The following is a 7994-nucleotide window of genomic DNA, read 5'->3' on the forward strand; positions in this document are numbered from 1 at the left end:
CTTATTTTACCGTGCCCCTAGCCCCCAAGCCAGCTTTGGTGGCTGTCGATTTCCCTGCGCCTACAATAGGTTCTGCTGCAGCGTCCTGAGCCATTTTCCTGGCCTTGGAGAAGAAGTAAATTCTCAACTGGGGGAAAAGATAATCTGCCAGCTCCCTTAAGCTGGGGAGCTCAGGACAGAAGCGGCTCCTGTCTAGGCACAAATGGTCCACAGACTTTAAATACCTTTCACCCCTGTGTGGACCTGTGTGGGCCCGTTTTAGGAGAATAGGCCCTTGTTGGCAGACTGCAACTGTTTCAACTGTGCGGTGGAAAGGTAGGTGTTTGATGTTTGATACCGCTTTGCCTATTAAACAGGGTCCTCACCTACCCACATCAGGGGCCTAAGGACTGGCGGCTCCACCCATGTCACCTAGCCACCCATGACAGGGGTCTAAGGAAAAGTGGTACATCCCAGTCCTTAAAACCAAAAGCATTGGGTGCCCATGGTCCAGCTGCAGAACCCACCCACCTGTGCGCTTTAGGGAACAGGGATGTGCTTTCCTCACAGACAGGGAATGGTTGTCAGCCCCCTGCCTTGTTCAGAGTGTGACCCTCTCCTGCAACCAGCTATCTGTGCCTACACCAATCATCCCTGCCCCTCTAAGACAGTGCGTGGTATAGGACGGAGCCTATACTACACACTCATTAAACAGTTAGTGCACATATTGTTTTATGACATCGGTTGACAACCCCACGATGTGTCAACACTCCCTTCTCAACCTTGGATTCCCTATTACCAGTTTTCCTGTCCTCTTCTGCCTTCTAGTCCTTACCCCTGAGCTGGTGTGCCTTTTTAGTCTCATTTTGTTTTATGGGCCTGTCCAATCTTTGGCTGAAAGGTGGACCTCAGGAGTGACCTCATTACTGAGCTGAAAGGGTGTTCGGGGGCCATACTCTCAGGGTTTCTCCACCTCTGTCAGGCCAGCAAGTCTGGTCCTTCTTTTTGAGTTAGAATTTTGTTCTACATTTTTCTCCAGCTCTGTCCAGGACCCTCTATTGTGATCCCTGTCAGAGCACTCAGTGGCGGTAGCTAGGCACCATCTAGTTGTACTAGACTCAGTCTGGTGGAGGCTGTGGTAGATGTGGTCCATTAATCCTTTGGACTAATCTTTCCCTTGTGTCTTTAGTTTTCTTTATTCTTCCTGGCTCCCAAAGGAGTGAGACCAGTGGAGTATGATGGCCACTCACAGGTTTTTAAGACCCCAGATGCTACTCACCAAAGTAGAATGTAGCACGTTTTCTTTATAAACTACATTATGCCAATTGAACTCGATGTTCCCTGAGACCGAGCTCCTCTCAGCCCAGCAATTCGGTCCCTCAGGGAGTTTGGATGTGTCTATGGAGCTTCTGCGACTTTGCCTTGTATAATGAGATACCATCTCACCCTGGCATTACCAGCATGAATCAAAAAAACAGGACATAACAAATGTTGGAGAGACTGCGGAGAGATCAGAACTCTTACGTACTCCTGGTGGGAATGCAAAATGATACAACCATTTTGGAAAACAATATGGCACTTCCTTAGCTAGAAATAGATATACCATAAGATCCACCAATCCCACTCATAGGAATATATCCTAGAGAAATAAAGAGTCGTCACACGAATAGACATATGCACACCCATGTTCATTGCAGCATTGTTAACAATAGCAAAAAGATGGAAACAACCTGAATGCCCATCAGCAAATCAGTGGATAATCAAACTGTGGTATGTACACACAATGGAGTATCACGCAACAAGAACAACGGTGAATCTGAAGCATCTCATAATATGGATGAATCTGGAGGACACTGTGCTGAATGAAATAAGTCAGTCACAAAAGGACAAATATTGTATGAGACCACTACTGTAAAAACTCATGAAAAAGTTTGCACACAAAAAGAAATGATCTTTGATGGTTATGAGGGAGGGGAGGGATGGGGATGGAAAAACACTAGACAATAGATAAGTGGTAACTTTGGTCAAGGGTAAGGTAGTACACAATACTGAGGAAGCCAGCACTATCTGCCCATTTCTAGAAAAGCACATGAAATGATTCAGATATTGTCCTGTTTTCCTGTTTTTCTTAACAGCTTTTATTTATGTATTTATTTTAACAAGTTTCAATTTCAATTACGTTGTCTTGTTTGAAAAGGCTCATGAGTGGTATTTTTTCATCAATGGAAAATGTCTTTGTATCCTGCTTGGTGCTTTTTTTGAATTTTATAAATCTGTTCTCTGTCCCTTAACTTTAGGTGGCTGACTTGTAAACAGGATTTTTTTTTATTAAGTGAAATCTGTAAAGTCTTAATAGGTGAATTTAACCTATTTATTGTGATCACTGATGCAATGTTATTTGCCATTTTAGTTTTTCTATTATTATTTTTCCCTTCATTATTTGCATGATCAAATTTTTCCTAGAGTACATTTGGCATTCAACACCTTGTTTCCGTGTTATCAAGGGATAACTTTAATGTTTTAAACATATTTTTTTTCCTTTTTTTAAAATTGTGCTTTAAGTGAAAGTTTAAAATTCAAGTCAGTTCCTCATACAAAAACTTAAACGTGTTGTTATGTGATCCTAGTTGCACTCCCTACAACGTGACAGCACACTCCTTCTCTCCACCCTATATTGCCCGTGTCCATTCAACCAGCTCCTGTCCTCCTCTGCCTTCTCATCTCGCCTCCAGACAGGAGCTGCCCACTTAGTCTCATGTGTCTAATTGAGCCAAGAAGCTCACTCCTCACCAGTATCATTTTATGTCTTATAGTCCAGCCTAATCTTTGTCTAGAGAGTTGGCTTTGGGAATGGTTTTAGTTTTGGGCTAACAGAGAGTCTGGGGGCCATGACATCTGGGGTCCCTCCAGTCTCAGTCAGACCATTAAGTCTTGTCTTTTTATATGAATTTGAGAACTGCACCACGCTTTTCTCCTCCATCAGGGACTCTCTGTTGTGTTCCCTGTCAGGGCGGTCATTGGTGGTAGCCAGGCACCATCTAGTTCTTCCAGTCTCAGGCTGATAGAGTCTCTGGTTTATGTGGCCCTTTTTGTCTCTTTGGCTCGTATTTTCCTTGTGTCTTTGCTGTTCTTCATTCTCCTTTGCTTCAGGTGAGTTGGGACCAATTGATGCATCTTAGATGGCCTCTTGCTAGCTTCTAAGATCCCAGGCGCCACTCACCAAAGTGGGATGCAGAACATTTTCTAAATAAACTTTGTTATCCCAATTGACATAGATGTCCCCTGAAACCATGGTCCCCAGACCCTCACCCCTGCTACTCTGCCCCTCAACATGTTTGGTTGTGTTCAGGAAACTTCTTAGCTTTTGGTTTAGTCCAGTTGTGCTGACTTCCCCTGTATTGTGTGTTGTCCTTCCCTTCACCTAAGGTAATTCTTGTCTACTATCCAGTTGGTGAATACCCCCTCTGTCTCCCTCCCCACCCTTGTAACCACCAAAGAATGTTTTCTTCTGTGTTTAAACCTTTTCTTGAGTTCTTATAATAGTGTTCTCGTACAATATTTGTCCTTTTGTGACTCATTTCACTAAGCATAATTCCTTCCAGATTCATCCAAGTTACGAGATGTTTCATGGGTTTATCGTTTTTCTTTATCGTTGCATAGTATTCTGTTGTGTGAATATACCATTATTTATCCATTCATCTGTTGATGGGGACCTAGGTTGTTTCCATCTTTTTGCTATTGTAAACAGTGCTGCAATGTGCATGGGTGTGCGTATATCTGTTCACGTGAGGGCTCTTATTTCTCTAGGATGTATTACAAGGAGTGGGATTGCTGGATAGTATGGTAGTTCTATTTCTAGCTTTTTAAGGAAGCACCAAATTGATTTCCAAAGTCATTGTACCATTTTACATTCCCACCAGCAGTGTGTAAGTGTTCTAGTCTCTCTACAACCTCTCCAACATTTATTATTAAATACATTTGAATTTATTGTCTTTTAGCTATCTAGTGGTGCTATAAAAGAAATACCACAAATGGATGGCTTTAACAAAGAAATTTATTCTGTCACAGTCTAGGAGGCCAGAAGTTCGAATTCAGGGTGCCACCTCCAGGAGAAAGCTTTCTCTCTGTCGGCTCTGGGGGAAGGTCCTTGTCATCAATCTTCCCCAGTCTAGTAGCTTCTCAGCACAGGGACCCCGGGTCCAAAGGATGTGTGCTAGACTTCTGGCTCTTGTTTCTTGGTAGTATGAGGTTCCCCTGTTTCTCTGCTTGCTTGTCTCTTTTATAGTTTAAAAGAGATTGATTTAAGATACAACCTAATCTTGTAGATTGAGTCCTACCTCGTCAACACAACGGCCTCTAATCCTGCTTTATTAACATCATGGAGGCAGGATTTACAACACATAGGAAAATCACATTAGATGACAAAATGGTGGACAATCACAATACTGGGAACCATGGCCTAGCCAGTTGCACACAATTTTGGGGGACACAGTTCAATTCATAACATTTATATTTCTCTCAATTTCAACTTTTTAAGATTTTCTTTCTCCCTGAATAAGAAGAAACTCGGCATAGTCTAATCTTGCCTGCTTTTCTGCAAGGGCACACACACCTGTGTATGTGTTTATACAACGTTTTCTGTCTCCTGGGTTTTGCTGAAATAATCAAAAATACACTTCAGAATTCTGAACTTCTTTTCACATACGATTCTATCGCAAGAGTCTTTTTAATGATGACCTTAAGCTTCAGTCATGTTATCAAAAAGCATTTTGACTCAACTCCACATTTCAAGTATGCCTGCTCCTGAGAGTTTATTTTGGCCTGCTTTTCGTTTGTCTGGACTATTTGAGTTCTTTTATTGTTTGTTTTCAGAAGTTGTATGAGCCCTCGCACATGTGAAAATCCCAGACTTTTTACCCTGACACGCCAACAGTAGTTTGGCTTGGCATCTTTGGTAGATCATATGTCTGCTTGCCAAAAATTCTGTTCTTCTGCCCCCAGTGGGATTGTACATCCCAGCCCTGCAGGCTCGTTCTGGTCAGCGAAAAGTGGGCAGAGGTAGCTTGTGTCACCAGGTCAGATGCCTCAAGAGCCAACACGTGTGTGGTTCACTGGGTCTTCTCCTTCTGCCACAGTGTCGGCCATATTTTGGGTTAGACACTGCTCCATCCACCTGGGTCCTGGCATGAAGACAGCTTGACCTGCAGTCAATCCTCAATGGCTATGTGATGCAAGAAATAGGTCTGCAGTGAACCCCTGAGGCTTGGAGTTGGTTATCATGCCCATCTTAGCCCACTCCGATCGACAATATTGTAGGATTCCAGGCCCTTCCCCTGAGGCCTTGGCCCTGGCCCTAAGACTGCTTCTGCTTCTAGGGCTGCACACATTTTTTTGCTTGATTTGGGCCAGTTCCTTGCCTGTCTGCATCTTTCCTCCCCGACCCCATTTTTAAGACATAGGGGTGAATTAGGTGACAGATGAGGTGCTTTCCAGGTTTTACTTTTAACTAATCTGTTTTCTAAATAAGGGTCTTCCTGAGGTTTCCTCTTAATAAAGTTGAGTTATTTTGTATTTTTACAAAGCAAATTATGTAGGAGAGATCTTCGCTCTTTCTTGCTAGAAATAGGCCCACCTGACATCTAGTAAGGACAGAAGGCATATGATAAGCCAGAAGGTGAGCCAGTCCTACCTGAAGTTGGGTGGATTTTTCATCCTCTTCATTGAGTGCCTGCTGTATGCCAAGCATCGTGCTAGGGGGCTGCAAAGGTGAGGCCAACACTGACCCTTTAGGGGGCCCCTCTATTTTGTGGTGCAGGCTCCCTGATCTCAGTGCAGATGGTGCTTCCCCATTTAGGTGTTTTCCCTCACTTTCTCATGGGATCTGGCAACCGCTGGTGAAGTAGGAAATAGGCTCAGAACTTGAACCCAGGTCTTCTGAACTGCAGAGTCTGTGTGTTCTTCCCAGCATGTGGTGCCTCTGCTTCTCTTTCTGTTGGCTCAAGTGCCCCAGGAGCCATGCAGACAAGAAGGATAAGAGAAGGCTAGTATTCCTGTGCGGCTCAGCGTTGGGGGGGCGGCTTTTGGCAGGAATATTTCCACCAGGCCTTGAAGGAAGACAAGGTAATGATCACTTCCATGTTGGGAGGCCTGTGCTTGGCTGAGATGGCGTGTTCTGTAGGTCTGGCTCATAGACACTTCAAAGAAGAGACAGTAGAAATGAGAGTAGGCACATCTTTACATTATTTCTACAAGCTCTGTTTTTAAATTCCAAAGATATTTAAGGGTAACTAGTAAAAAGGAAGTCTCCTTCCCTTGTCCCCCAGACACCCATGTTTCCTCTCTAGAGGTGACACTATTATCATTTTCTTGTGTTTCCTGCCAGAGGGTAGGTCCCTCCCACCCAACACAGCTACTGTAAACCAGGCATCATGAACTATGGCCCATGAGCCACTTCGGCCAGCTGTCTGTTTTTGTAAATAAAGTTTTATTGGAACACAGCCATGTCCATTTGTTTACACGTTGTTTATGGCCACTTTAGTGCTACAATCACAGAGACTGTATGGCCTAGAAAGCTGCAAATAATTACTATCTGGCCGACACCTGCTGTAACACTCTTATGTACTTTTTTCCCCCTATTTAATATATCCAACTTAAATATGGCCTTAATATTTCCTGCCTTTTTTATAATCATGAGTTCTCTAGACTTTGAAAATTACGGAATCTCAGTTTCCTTAAGCTCCTCTGAGGTGGGCAGCTCTATCCCTGGTAAAAGCATTGTTCCTTGTGGGGGGTGGTGGTGATCAGGCACAGAACCCTCCACCCCATAGAGTGGCCGTAGAACTGCAGTAGATTGGGAAGACCCTCTCGAGTAGTAAAGTGTCCACAGACCCACAGTGCTGGGGATACCTGGAAGCAGAATCTCAGGCCCCACCTTCCTGAATCTGTGCCTTCGTTATAATAGGACCCCCAAGTGACTCATGTGCACATGACAATTGAAGACACGCTGATCAGGACAGTGGTGGCCAACCTTGGCTGCATACTGGGATTGCTCTACAAACTATGCATGCCTTGGACATGTGTAGTCCCGGAATCAGAGATTCTGATTTGATTGGTCTGGGCTGCAGCCTGGGCATTGGGATGTTTTTTTAGTGATTACTTTTTAATAACATATATACACTAAAGTGCACAAGTCTTGAATGCATAATGTGATGCATTTTTACATGTGTATTCCCTTGGGTTAAGGAACCCAGCTGGTGCAAAAGGTTGGTGGTTTAGACCCACCCAGTGACTCTCTGGGAGAAAGACCTGGTGATCTGCTTCTGTAAAGATTACAGCTAAGAAAACCCTATGGGGCAGTTCTACTCTGTCACATGACTCGACAGCACCCAACAACACCTGGGTAACCATCTCCCAGCTGAAAATAGAGAACATTTCCAGGACCCCAGGAGCCTCCCCCATGTCCTTTCCCAGTTAATACCCCTTCTCCAGGTCACCGTTATTCTTTTATTACCATAATACTTGTTTTGCTTATTCTTGTTGTTGCTAGGTGCTATGGAGTCAGTTCAGACTCATAGCGACCCTATGTACAACAAAACAAAACACTGCCCAGTCCTGTGCCGCTCTCATAAACGTAGTTATGCTTGAGCCCGTTGTTGTAGCCACTATGTCAATCCATCTCATTGAGAGTGTTCCTCTTTTTCACTGACCCTCCACTTTACCAAGCATGATATACTTCTCCAGGGACTGCTTCCTCCTGAGAACATGTCCAAAGTAGGTGAGAAGTAGTCTTGCCATCCTTGCTTCTAATGAGCATTCTGGCTGTACTTCTTCTAAGACAGATTTGTTTGTTCTTCTGGCATTCTGTGGTATATTCAGTATTCTTTGCCAACAGCATAAATCAAAGGCATCAATTCTTTAGTCTTGCTTATTCATTGTCCAGCTTTCACATGCATATGAGGTGATAGAAAACACCATAGCTTGGGTCAGGTGCACCTTAGTCCTCAATGTGACATCTT

The sequence above is a fragment of the Loxodonta africana genome, chromosome 18 (genome assembly GCF_030014295.1).
Source record: "Loxodonta africana isolate mLoxAfr1 chromosome 18, mLoxAfr1.hap2, whole genome shotgun sequence".
Classification (NCBI taxonomy): Eukaryota; Metazoa; Chordata; class Mammalia; order Proboscidea; family Elephantidae; genus Loxodonta; species Loxodonta africana.